The sequence below is a fragment of the Hyperoodon ampullatus genome (genome assembly GCF_949752795.1).
Source record: "Hyperoodon ampullatus genome assembly, chromosome: X".
Classification (NCBI taxonomy): Eukaryota; Metazoa; Chordata; class Mammalia; order Artiodactyla; family Ziphiidae; genus Hyperoodon; species Hyperoodon ampullatus.
In genome coordinates, this window is record NC_136913.1 from 126,039,165 (window position 1) to 126,052,367 (window position 13,203).

Genomic DNA, 13,203 nt, shown 5'->3' on the forward strand with positions numbered 1-13,203 from the left:
TTTTTTCTGTTTTTCCACTCCACCTTCTGTGATGTCAGTTTCATAGATTTCATTCTAAGTATGACTTTCTTCCTGGTCAAAAAATAGCTGCCAGCAACTTCTGGGGTGACATGGCTCCTTGGAGAGAGAGAGAGACAGAGGGAGACAGAGATGGAGAAAGAGAGAGAGAGGTATCTGAGAGAGTAAGAAAGAGAGGAGCTCCAAGGTAGAAAAAGTAGAATATGATACAGATTTTTAAACCTTTATATCCTCATAGCACATGATAGGCCCTCATTAAAATGTTTCAGGAAGGAAGGAAGGATAGATAGATGAATATATCCTCTATATTATTGCCAGAATTCACAACCAACTTCTAAAGCTCCCATATATTCCATACTGTTGACTGACTGTGGGCTGCCTTCCCTTTCATTCCTGGAGTGAGACCAGAACAAAATCAGTGCTGACTTGGTATCTTTACTTCAGAAGAAGCTTATAGGTGAACAGGAGCAGATAGAACAGGGTGATCATGATGGCAAAGGAGATTTGAAAGATCAGATGAAGAAATGGGGGTTATTTAATCAGGAGAAGAAAAGTTTCATAGGGAATATAGTAGTTGCTTTCAGAGTTGTTATGTAGGAAAAGGCCTAGACTAGTAATATGTCCCCAAAGAGCAAAATGAGAACCAATGGGTGGAAGTCAGAAGGGAGTGAGTTCATCTAGATAAAAGTCATAATCTGCCAACAGTTAGAGGAGGCTCAAAAACAGCTGCCTTAACAAGTAAAGGGCTTATAAAAAGAAACGAAATTGAGTTATTTGTAGTGAGGTGGATGGACCTAGGGTCTGTCATACAGAGTGAAGTAAGTCAGAAAGAGAAAAACAAATACTGTATACTAACACATATATATGGAATCTAAAAAAAAAAAAATGTCATGAAGAACCTAGGGGCAAGATGGAATAAAGACGCAGACCTACTAGAGAATGGACTTGAGGACACGGGGAGGGGGAAGGGTAAGCTGGGACAAAGTGAGAGAGTGGCATGGGCATATATACACGACCAAACATAAAATAGATAGCTAGTGGGAAGCAGCCGCATAGCACAGGGAGATCAACTTGGTGCTTTGTGACCACCTAGAAGGGTGGGAGGGAGACGCAAGAGGGAGGAGATATGGGGATATATGTGTATGTATAACTGATTCACTTTATTATAAAGCAGAAACTAACACACCATTGCAAAGCAATTATACTCCAATAAAGATATTTAAAAAAGAAGGTTATTACATAAAGATAAAAGGGTCAATTCCCCAAGAAGACATAACAACCTTTAATGTGTATGTGCCTAGCAACAGAGTATCAAAATATGTTAGGCAACTACTTTTTTTGCTGCAAGGAAAAATAGTTTAATCCACTATTATACTTGGAGATGCTGTTCAGTAATTGACAGATCACTCTCCTGACAGCCTCAAAGGCCCTTAACTAGGAATTCACTAGATTTGTGAGTGGGGGCAGGCCCACCTGCCCATTAATTGGTTACAAGTGTTGGATTTCTCTCAGCTGATATGGAAAATGCATTTTGGGGGAAGAAATCCAAAGTATTTCCTTACCTGCCTGGACTTCTCATTTGAACCTCTGGTTGGGGTTGAATGGCTCGTTTGGACATGAGTGTTTACTGTCATCATTCTCCCAAACATGGTCAGGGAAATGCTAGGCCTTTTTTATCTTCTTTCCCTTTCTAGAAGTGTAGCTGGAAGCAGAGGAGGTACTGTTTTTCCTTGGACAACACTTCTTCTTGAGTTCAGAGGTAGTCCGCTGTGGGCTGGCTCCACTGATACGTCAGAAGATGCCAGAAAGGGTATCTAGCGTGGTGTTTCTCTCTGGTCTTTTACTCTCTGTGGATTCATCAATCACCTGAATCTCCTGCCAAGTTTCAAAGGGGAGTGAGAGAGAGAAGGACCAAGTGGCTCCATCTTAGGGGATAGGTCCGAAGCAAACAGGAGGAGGGACACCCACCCAAGGGCCTGCCCTTGAACAACATTGACCTGGAGAATGCCTATCTCTGAGATCCCAGTGCCTCGGGCATTAACCTCCTGCTTCTGTTTAAGTAAGCATTGTAAGTTAGCTGCTTTTCAAATTACTTTGGAAACAAACTCAAGTCGAAAACCTCATCATAGCTCCGGTCTGGCATCCAGTGCATTCACATTGTCATTGCCCTGCTGATTTAATTGGCCCAGTAAGCATGCTTGAGGTGTTTGAGATTGTAATTAAAGTTGTGGTGGCTGGAAAATCCTCCGTCTGTTATTGTAATTTTTTTTTCTAAAATAAACTATCCTAGCTCACCAAACTTGTGGGGATAATTAGAGCCTAATTAAAGTTACTTGTTTCTATTTTCAAATCTGCCCACTGAGAGAACCACAATGCAGGAGGGAACATATTTTTAAAGTGACAGTTCTAAAAATGTTTCCTATCCTGCCCACCCCATCGCCCCCGAGCTGCAGTGCTCTGATTCATGCATTGATTTATTTCCAATGAAAATGATGGCCAGTCTCCCAGGGCCCCCTCCCTTTTAGCTGTGGGAAGGGATTTGTTTAATGAACAAAGCACCCTTCTTTGTCATTCATCTTCCAGCTGGAGAAGCCAACTGTGCATTCAGAGGGGAAGTCATCTAGAAAAGGGCTCATGACAAAATCTGGAGCAGAGACACCACAAATCAGTACAATACTGAATCGCAGAGGAAAGGCGGGTGGCATTTGTTGAGGTCACTTGTTACCTGCTTTCTAATTTACTGCCCACTACAACCCAAAAGCCTGGATATTGTAGCATAGATTTTATGGATAAGGAAACAGGAAGCAAAGAAGGGTGAAATCAGTTGCCTGAGCCTGCAGAGCTAATAGTGGTGGATCTGGGATCAAAAGCACTGTCTGATTCAAAAGTCAGCTTCTCCAGGACAAACTCTTGCCCCTCTGACATGATCCCTCCCGAAAAGTAGCATCACTAAGGCAGGAACCCCCTCTCTGCCTCATGCTGCTGCTTCTATAATGTGCAAAAACTAGTACCTAGGTTGCCACTATCTGAGTTGTAATGAACAGATAAGATGATGAATTCAGAAGCTCTTTGTGAAATGTAAAGCAACACTCATAGATGAGTCTTAGGAGAACTGTGAACCCTATACCTTTATATTATTAATCTCTTTAGAGGAAATGCTTTTATACTTTTTATGCCAGAGGCAACTAATAAAATATAAGTATTAAACCATTTCCCTTGACTCAGATGCCTCTGCTAAAAAGCAGATCTTCCTTCTAAATAGCTGACCTTTTTCACAGGGGAACACTCTGTTATGTATTCCTAAAAGATGCTTAAAACAGCAGTGGCCCAACTCAATTTGTAGTCTTTCTCTTCCACAATTATTCCCTAGCTAATCTTTTTGCCTGTGACCTCTGGGTACTAACAACCCAGGCCAGGGTGTTCTCTTGGTGGCTGCTCTGGCTCATCCCAGGCCACTGCACGTGGTACACCCACTCCTTCCTACACCCTCCAAAAGGAGGCGGAAGTCAGACAGGGCCGATTCAGGCTGAGGCAAGTGAAGCATCCAGGGCAGAACAGTTAAGGAAGCACCCACTCTCAAGGTCATGCGAGCAGGGCTCTCCAACACTCTCGGCCCTCCCCCGCCGCACAGGCCACAGGGCAGGAGGTGAGAGCTTCATCTGCCGCTCCTATCACTCGCATTATCGCTTGAACCATCCACTGCCCCACCCCGCCCATGGAAAAATTGTCTTCCACGAAAGGCAGAAACCTGTCCCTGGTGCCAAAAAGGTTGGGGACTGCTGATGCGAGTACAGAGTGGGCACTGGAAAGTGAGCGCCTCCTTAACTTTTGCAGCCTAGGTGCCTCACTTGCCTCACCCTAGGCCAGGGCCCAAAGAGGTCATCCATCCTCCAGTCACTGGTGCCACATTCATTTTAGAGCCCACTTGTGAACATTTTCTGAAGGTCCAGTCCTCATTCCAGACTCCAGTTGTGGCTTTAATCAAGTTTGGATATTTGTTCCTTGTCTAGACTATGCCAGTTTCCCATAGTGTGCACCACCCCAGTAGAAATTCTAGCTTATAAGCAAAATAAAAATAGTTGCAATTTATTGATTGCCTACTGAAAGCCAGGTCTGTAATTAGCTACTTTGCATACATTATTTCTAATCATCACAACAACCCTTTCCTACTTAAGGGAACTGGTGCTTGGAGAAGTTCGGTTCAGCTCAGCAAACTCCATATTCCTTGCAGATCTAGAAAAGAGAGTTTGGCTGTAGTAGGAGGGAGGTTGGCTAAATTCCCAACATCCTCTGTGGCCTAGTGCCTTTGGCTGTTTGAGTCATCACTTAGGGATGCTCTAAATAAGGAGGAGGATGAAGGACAGGAAAGTTTCTCTGATCACTTGATGAGAAATGATGCTGAAGTTCTTGGGTAAGTTTACATGTAAGCAGGAGTATGTTACACAGCTATGTCAAGAGTGTGCTGTGAAATGTACGGGTAGAACTGACTGACCCATCTCTCCTAACGAGACTAAATAGTCGCTGTTGAAAGTTGTTTTAAAGAAAAAAAAGTTGTTTTGCTTGAGTTACAACACTGTGTAGGCAGCACAGGGGATCAACTTCTGTAATTAATCCATTACTACCTATTATCCCCTTGTAATGATGCATTGCCCACCTCAAACTGTCCTAAGCTGGCTTCTCTGAGATCCTCGCTATATTATGCATTATGTGTATATATAAGATGTGTGTATATGCATCAGTGTATATGTATTATTATTGTATGGAGAAAGAATGAGTCAGAACATAAAGGCTTCTACTTAATTGACTCTCAAGATAGCCATCAGCTGCTGACAAAAACAAGTGTGTCTCCACCCTGAAACCAGGCAATGGATGAAAGCTTTGGGGTGTTCATCACATGACAGTTGAACATGACATGCAAGAAAACAGAGCAAGCTCTCTCCGCAGAGCAATTTGGCATGAAAGCTCAGTGGATGAGCAGATATGACTTCAGCCATTGTTGGGCTTTTGGGGAAATTAAAAAATCTAAATGTGGGCTTTTTGTTAGTTAAGTCTGTAGATGAATTGGGTTATTGTTTCTCTAGAGAAATAAGTTGACCTAAGTAGAATCTTATTTTGAGCCTGGACTCAAGAACCTGGACTTTATGGATAAACTCCACAGGCAGTTTATCTAGGTTATTTTGATTCAGTGCTTTTATCTGTTGCCAACAAAGCTATGGGAAACTTTTTTTCCTTCAAAAGTGTGAAACCCATTACTAAAATCCCTCTTTGATGTTTAAATTACTATATGTCAAAGGTGGAGATCAGACTGTAGCTCTTTCATTTTTTAGGGGGAGAGTGAGAAATGGAGAAGCTTTGAGACCTTTCTATTGATCATGAAGTCTATTTAAATACCCTCCACCAAGCTCTGACTTGCCCTCAACTCAAAAAGGCTGTGGGAAGAATTTATGAATCCATAGCAGCTATTCAGTCCATTTCTTCTTTTCTCCTTTGAGCCAATCTATGTTACTAGGAATCAAAATGATAAAATAAAATAAATATCTTTGCAAGAAGTAACTCTGGATAAGAGTAATATAGAAATGCACACGTTTTAGGAAATTAAAAAAATATATATATATAGTTCTACAAACAAAAGATATGAGAGTTCAGGATTGCCATGTGTTTACTCGTTTTTTAAGAGATGAAAAAGAATGTAATTGGGTTAGTGGTTGTAAATGAGGGTTTAATCCTGGAACATAGTATGTGTCAAACATTTGTGAGTGAATTAATATCTCAATGGGCTAATTCATTGTTATGGGACCATGCTTATGTCAAAGATTGTCTCTAATTAGGTCAGCCTCATGTGTCATATGTAGACTGAGCTTTTATTACTGTGGTAGCAAAGTTCATCACAAGCAGAGGATTAAAAACACCTACTTTAACAGGAACTTAATCAGTTCTTACTGTGTACATAGCATTGTGCTAGGCATAATAAGAATAATAGGATGCACAAAAGTAGTGAAAATACTTTATAGACCTGACATAATTAACAGAATGAAATTATGCCCAGTAAGTTCTAAATTATGCATAATTATGTACAAGGAAGTGCAATATTAAGTGCTGTGAGCATTCAGGAAAAATCAAAAATCAGCTTTGACTGGAGAGCTTAGGCGTTTTTACCACCATTTAGCAATTCAGTGGTGAGAAATGGAGCACATGCTATTGTGGATTCTGCTATCACTAAGACCCTATCCCAGCTCTACAGGGCAACATTGTCTAATACAAATATAATGCGATGTAAAAGAATGAAATTGGACCCCTATCTTACACCACTCATAAAAATGAACTCAAAAGGGATTGAGAACTTACACATTAGACCTGAGACCATAAAACTCCTAGAAAAAAACATAGCAAAAAAGGTGCTTGACAACAATCTTGACGATGATCTTTTGGATATGACAACAAAAGCACAAGCAACAAAAGCAAAAATCAACAAGTGGGACTCTAAAGAGCTTCTGCACAGCAAGAAACAATCGAAAAAATGAAGAGGCAAGCTACGAAACGGAAGAAAATATTTGTAAATCTTATATCTGATAAGGGGTTAATACCCTAAATATATAAGAAACTCATACAAATCAATAGGAAAACACAATTGGTCTAACTGAAAAATGGGCAAAGGATCTGAATTGACTTTTTCTAAAGAAGACATCCAAATCACCAACAGGTACATGAAAATAGTGCTCACCATTACTCATAATCAGGCAAAGGCAAATCAAAACCATGAAGAGATATCACCTCACGCCTGTTAGAATGGCTATTGTCAAAAAGACAAGTGATAACAAGCATTGAGGAGGAGGATGAGAAAAGAGAATCCTTGTGCACTGTTGGTGGGAATGTAAATTGGTGCAGCCACTATGGAGAACAGTGTGGAGGTTCCTCAAAAAAATTAAAAATAGAACTACCATTCGATCCAGCAGTCTTACTTTAGGCATATAGCCAAAGAAAATGAAATTGATATCTTAAAGAGATATCTGCACTCGCATGTTTGTTGCAGCATTATCCACAATAGCCAAGACATGGAAAAAATTGAAGTGTCCATAGATGGATGAATGGATAAAGAAAATGTGATATATGTGTGTGTGTGTAATTCAGCCATAAAAAAGAAGGAAATCCTGCCATTTGTGACAACATGGATGGACCTTGAGGGCATTATGCTAAATGAATTAAGTCAGACAGAGAAATACAAGTAGTGTATAATCTCATTCATATGTGGAATATGAAACCATTGAACTCATACAAGCAGAGTAGAATGGTGGTTGCCAGGGGCTGAGGGGTAGGGAAAATGGAAAGATGTTGGTCAAAGGGTACAAACTTTCAGTTATAAGATAAATAAGTTCTGGTGATGCAATGTAAAGCATGGCAACTATAGTTAACAATACTGTATTGTATATTTTAAAGTTACTGTGAGAGTAGAGCTTTAATGTTCTCACCATAACAACAGCAGCAGCAGCAGCAAAATGGTAAATATGTGAGGTGAGGGATGTTACCATCTTATTGAGGAAAACATTTTGCAATATACATGTGTATCAAATCATCACATTCTATACTTTAAACTCACAGTGTTGTGTCAATTTTATCTCAATAAAGCTGGAAAAAAAGAAATATAGTATGAGTCACGTATGCAATTTAAAACTTTCTAGTAGCTGCATTACAAAAGATAAAAAGTAACAAGGTGGGATTGATTGTAAAAACTTATTTAACCCAATATATTCAACATATTAACATTTGACATGTCACAAATAAAAAAATACTAATGTGACATGTTGGATAATTTTTTCTTTTATATCTTTGAAATCCATTCTGGATTTTATACCTACAGCATATCTCCATTTGGACTAGCCACATTTCAAGTGCACAGTAAACACTTGGGGCTAGTGCCCACTGTATTGCACTTCATGACTCTAGAGTTTCATAGTCCACTGGAAAATAAAGATACTTCCGGAAACAACACTTGTGTAAGAGCCACTGTGATGTGATTTGTTTTAAACTCGTAAACAATAGGAGAGGGTGAGGTCATTTCTTAGATGGGCCCCTTTTAGTTTATGGATAACTTCTTCAAAACAGTGATGCCTATTTATTGCCTCTGTTTTCTTAGCTCCCATTTATGTCTTTCTTCCTATAAATTTTCTTCTCTTCCTCCATCAATCCACTGAAACTTACCCAAAGATGGCCTACCTCTGTAATTGCTATATAGTGAGTCTTGTCAAATTTGAATCCACATACCAGTCACCTGGAGGTCATGTTAAAATGCAGATTCTAATTCAGTAGGTCTGGGGTGGGGCTTGAGATTCTGAGTTTCTAACAAGCTCCCAGGTGATGCTGCTGGCCCAGCACCCACACTCTGAGTGCAAGGGTTTCCATCAATCAGGATTTGGTCAGAAATACAGAAACCACTCCAGGTTTTTTAGCAGGAGGATGTAATCTGAGGAACATCCTGCTTACATAACTCTTGGAATGGGGCAGAGATCAGGAGGGTTGGGGAAATCAGGAAGTATAGGAATAGTAAGTAGCCATTGGCAGCAGCCGGCAGCACCAAAGGGAGCTTGCTCAGAAGCCACTGAAAATTTAACATCTTCCATCTGCTCCTGCTTCTCCTTGTATTTTGCCTTCCAAATCTCATAAAACCCAAATGGCAAGGCAATCTGGGAAATACAGTTTCCAATCCTCCAGCCCCTGAGAAAAAAGTGACAGGATTGAGTACCAACAACAATATCTCTGGCACACATTCCCTTGAGGTTCGGTCCTCAACTTATTCCCTCTCTTCTCTCTCTCTCTTCTCCTGGTCTTCTAGGTATCTCAGTGAAAACAGTTGGAATCCTTTGTGACTTCCATCTTTTCAACAACTTCCAGGTAGTCACTAAATCCTCTCAAGTCTTCAACCTTCCCTCCCACATTGTCCCTCCTTCCCATTCATGTCGTCATTCTTCCGGGTCTTATTGCCTTACATTTGGATAATCAGAGAAGGCTTTTGAACTGCTAGCCTTTATTAGCTGGCCTTTGGACTGCCACCACCCACCCCTCATCCCCCCTTTTTTCCCCTTGTACTGCTACCAGGACTAAAAGGAGATAGCAATATCTGAATCAATTGATTCTACCAATGAGATTAGCAAAGTTACATAGTGTTATTATAAAGAATATTGTTTAAAATGAGTGCTCAGAATGAGAGCCCTTAAAGATCCTCTGATGGACTTTTACCCTGAAATGCAGGAATATGCTATAGAATCAATAAGAGCGTGGAGGGCAGAAAACTTGAGTTCTCATTCTGCCTTTACTCTAACTCACTGTGTGACTTTGGACAAATCATTTCCCCTCCCTGAGCCTCATTTACTCCTGATGTAAAATGGGGGGGGGGATTTCCCTGGTGATCCAGTGGGTAAGACTCCACGCTCACAATGCAGGGGACCCGGGTTCGATCCCTGGTCAGGGAACTAGATCCCGTATGCATGCCGCAACTAAGAGTCCTCATGCTGCAACTAAAAGAGCCTGCATGCTACAACTAAAGACCTCACATGCTGCAACTAAGACCTGGTGAAGCAAAAATAAATAAAATATTTTTTTAAATGAGGGGGGTAGGCTAAAGTATCATTTCTCAGCCTTTTTTCACGTTGTGTTGACAGATAACTTACAAAACACATTTTATATCATGTTTGATTTGAGGACTTCATGCGTGTTAAAATGGCCAAATTAGAAACATCAATTTTCTCATCCGACTGCAGATCATAACAGGTAGTTTTATTTCAGTCTTCTTATAATAATAAATTGAACAATTATATTCACACCATGTATACTTTGAGGTAATGTGTTATGGAAAAAGGTGCCGTATCCAATTCCTTTAGCAAACTGTCACCCGAGAGCTGTCAATAGCTTCTTTGCATGGAAAAACCAACTTTCTGCAAGAGTATCAGCTTCTACAGATTTCACCTGGTTTCACGATTTCTTTTCTTTTTTTTTTTTTTTTTTTTTTTTTTTTGCGGTACGCGGGCCTCTCACCGCTGTGGCCTCTCCCGTTGCAGAGCACAGGCTCCGGACGCACAGGCTCAGTGGCCATGGCTCACGGGCCCAGCCGCTCTGCGGCATGTGGGATCTTCCCGGACCGGGGCACGAACACGTGTCCCCTGCATCAGCAGGTGGACTCTCAACCACTGCGCCACCAGGGAAGCCCCTAAAGTGATTTCTTAAATTATTTTAACTTCTCTGAATTACTGATTGATAAATAGATATTTGAAAATCTTGCACTCTGTACTTAACAATTTGATTTTTTTAAAAGACTTTGTTTTTTAGAGCAATTTTAGGTTTACAACAAAGATCTGTCATATGCCCCCTGTCCCCTCACATGTATAGCCTCCCCCACTATCAATATCACTCACCACAATGGTCCTTTTTTTTTTTTTTAGTTTCTGCTTTATAACAGAGTGAATCAATCATACATATACATCTGTTTCCACATCCCTTCCCTCTTGCGTCTCCCTCCCTCCCACCCTCCCTATCCCACCCCTCCAGGCGGTCACCAAGCACCGAGCTGATCTCCCTGTGCTATGCGGCTGCTTCCCACTATCGATCTACCTTACGTTTGGTACTGTATATATGTCCATGCCTCTCTCTCGCTTTGTCACAGCTTACCCTTCCCCCTCCCCATATCCTTAAGTCGATTCTCTAGTAGGTCTGTGTCTTTATTCCTGTCTTACCCCTAGGTTCTTCATGACATTTTTTTTTCTTAAATTCCATATATATGTGTTAGCATATGGTATTTGTCTTTCTCTTTCTGACTTACTTCACTCTGTATTACAGACTGTAGGTCTATCCACCTCATTACAAATAGCTCAGTTTTGTTTCTTTTTATGGCTGAGTAATATTCCATTGTATATATGTGCCATATCTTCTTTATCCATTCATCCAATGACGGACACTTAGGTTGTTTCCATCTCTGGGCTATTGTGAATAGAGCTGCAATGAACATTTTGGTACATGTCTCTTTTTGAATTATGGTTTTCTCAGGGTATGTGCCTAGTAGTGGGATTGCTGGGTCATATGGTAGTTCTATTTTTAGTTTTTTAAGGAACCTCCATACTGTTCTCCATAGTGGCTGTACCAATTCACATTCCCACCAGCAGTGCAAGAGTGTTCCCTTTTCTCCACACCCTCTCCAGCATTTATTGTTCCTAGATTTTTTGATGATGGCCATTCTGACAGGTGTGAGATGATATCTCATTGTAGTTTTGATTTGCATTTCTCTAATGATTAATGATGTTGAGCATTCTTTCATGTGTTTGTTAGCAGTCTGTATATCTTCTTTGGAGAAATGCCTATTTAAGTCTTCTGCCCATTTTTGGATTGGGTTGTTTGTTTTTTTGCTATGGAGCTGCATGAGCTACTTATAAATTTTGGAGATTAATCCTTTATCAGTTGCTTCATTTGCAAATATTTTCTCCCATTCTGAGGGTTGTCTTTTGGTCTTGTTTATGGTTTCCTTTGCTGTGCAAAAGCTTTGAAGTTTCATTAGGTCCCATTTGTTTATCTTTGTTTTTATTTCCATTTCTCTAGGAGGTGGGTCCAAAAGGATCTTGCTGTGATTTATGTCATAGAGTGTTCTGCCTATGTTTTCCTCTAAGAGTTTGATAGTGTCTGGCCTTACATTTAGGTCTTTAATCCATTTTGAGCTTATTTTTGTGTATGGTGTTAGGGAGTGATCTAATCTCATACTTTTACATGTCCCTGTCCAGTTTTCCCAGCACCACTTATTGAAGAGGCTGTCCTTTCTCCACTGTACATTCCTGCCTCCTTTATCAAAGATAAGTTGACCATATGTGCGTGGGTTTATCTCTGGGCTTTCTATCCTGTTCCATTGATCTATCTTTCTGTTTTTGTGCCAGTACCACACTGTCTTGATTACTGTAGCTTTGTAGTATAGTCTGAAGTCAGGGAGCATGATTCCTCCAGCTCCGTTTTTCGTTCTCAAGATTGCTTTGGCTATTCAGGGTCTTTTGTTTTTCCAAACAAATTTTGAAATTTTTTGTTCTGGTTCTGTGAAAAATGCCAGTGGTAGTTTGATAGGGATTGCATTGAATCTGTAGATTGCTTTGGGTAGTAGAGTCATTTTCACAATATTGATTCTTCCAATCCAGGAGCATGGTATATCTCTCCATCTATTTGTATCATCTTTAATTTCTTTCATCAGTGTCTTATAATTTTCTGCATACAGGTCTTTTGTCTCCTTAGGTAGGTTTATTCCTAGATATTTTATTCTTTCTGTTGCAATGGTAAATGGGAGTGTTTTCTTGATTTCACTTTCAGATTTTTCATCATTAGTGTACAGGAATGCCAGAGATTTCTGTGCATTAATTTTGTATCCTGCTACTTTACCAAATTCATTGATTAGCTCTAGTAGTTTTCTGATAGCATCCTTAGGATTCTCTATGTATAGTATCATGTCATCTGCAAACAGTGACAGCTTTACTTCTTCTTTTCTGATTTGGATTCCTTTTATTTCCTTTTCTTCTCTGATTGCTGTGGCTAAAACGTCCAAAACTAAGTTGAATAAGAGTGGTGAGAGTGGGCAGCCTTGTCTTGTTCCTGATCTTAGTGGAAATGGTTTCAGTTTTTCACCATTGAAGATGATGTTGGCTGTGGTTTTGTCATATATGGCCTTTATTATGTTGAGGAAAGTTCCCTCTATGCCTACTTTCTGCAGGGTTTTTATGATAAATGGGTGTTGAATTTTGTCGAAAGCTTTCTCTGCATCTATTGAGATGATCATATGATTTTTCTCCTTCAATTTGTTAATATGGTGTATCACATTGATTGATTTGCATATATTGAAGAATCCTTGCATTCCTGGAATAAACCCCACTTGATCATGGTGTATGATCCTTTTAATGTGCTGTTGGATTCTGTTTGCTAGTATTTTGTTGAGGATTTTTGCATCCATGTTCATCAGTGATATTGGCCTGTAGTTTTCTTTCTTGCCTGGTTTTGGTATCAAGGTGATATTGGCCTCGTAGAATGAGTTTGGGAGTGCTCCTCCCTCTGCTATATTTTGGAAGAGTTTGAGAAGGATAGGTGTTAGCTCTTCTCTAAATGTTTGATAGAATTTGCCTGTGAAGCCATCTGGTCCTGGGCTTTTGTTTGTTGGAAGATTTTTAATCACAGTTT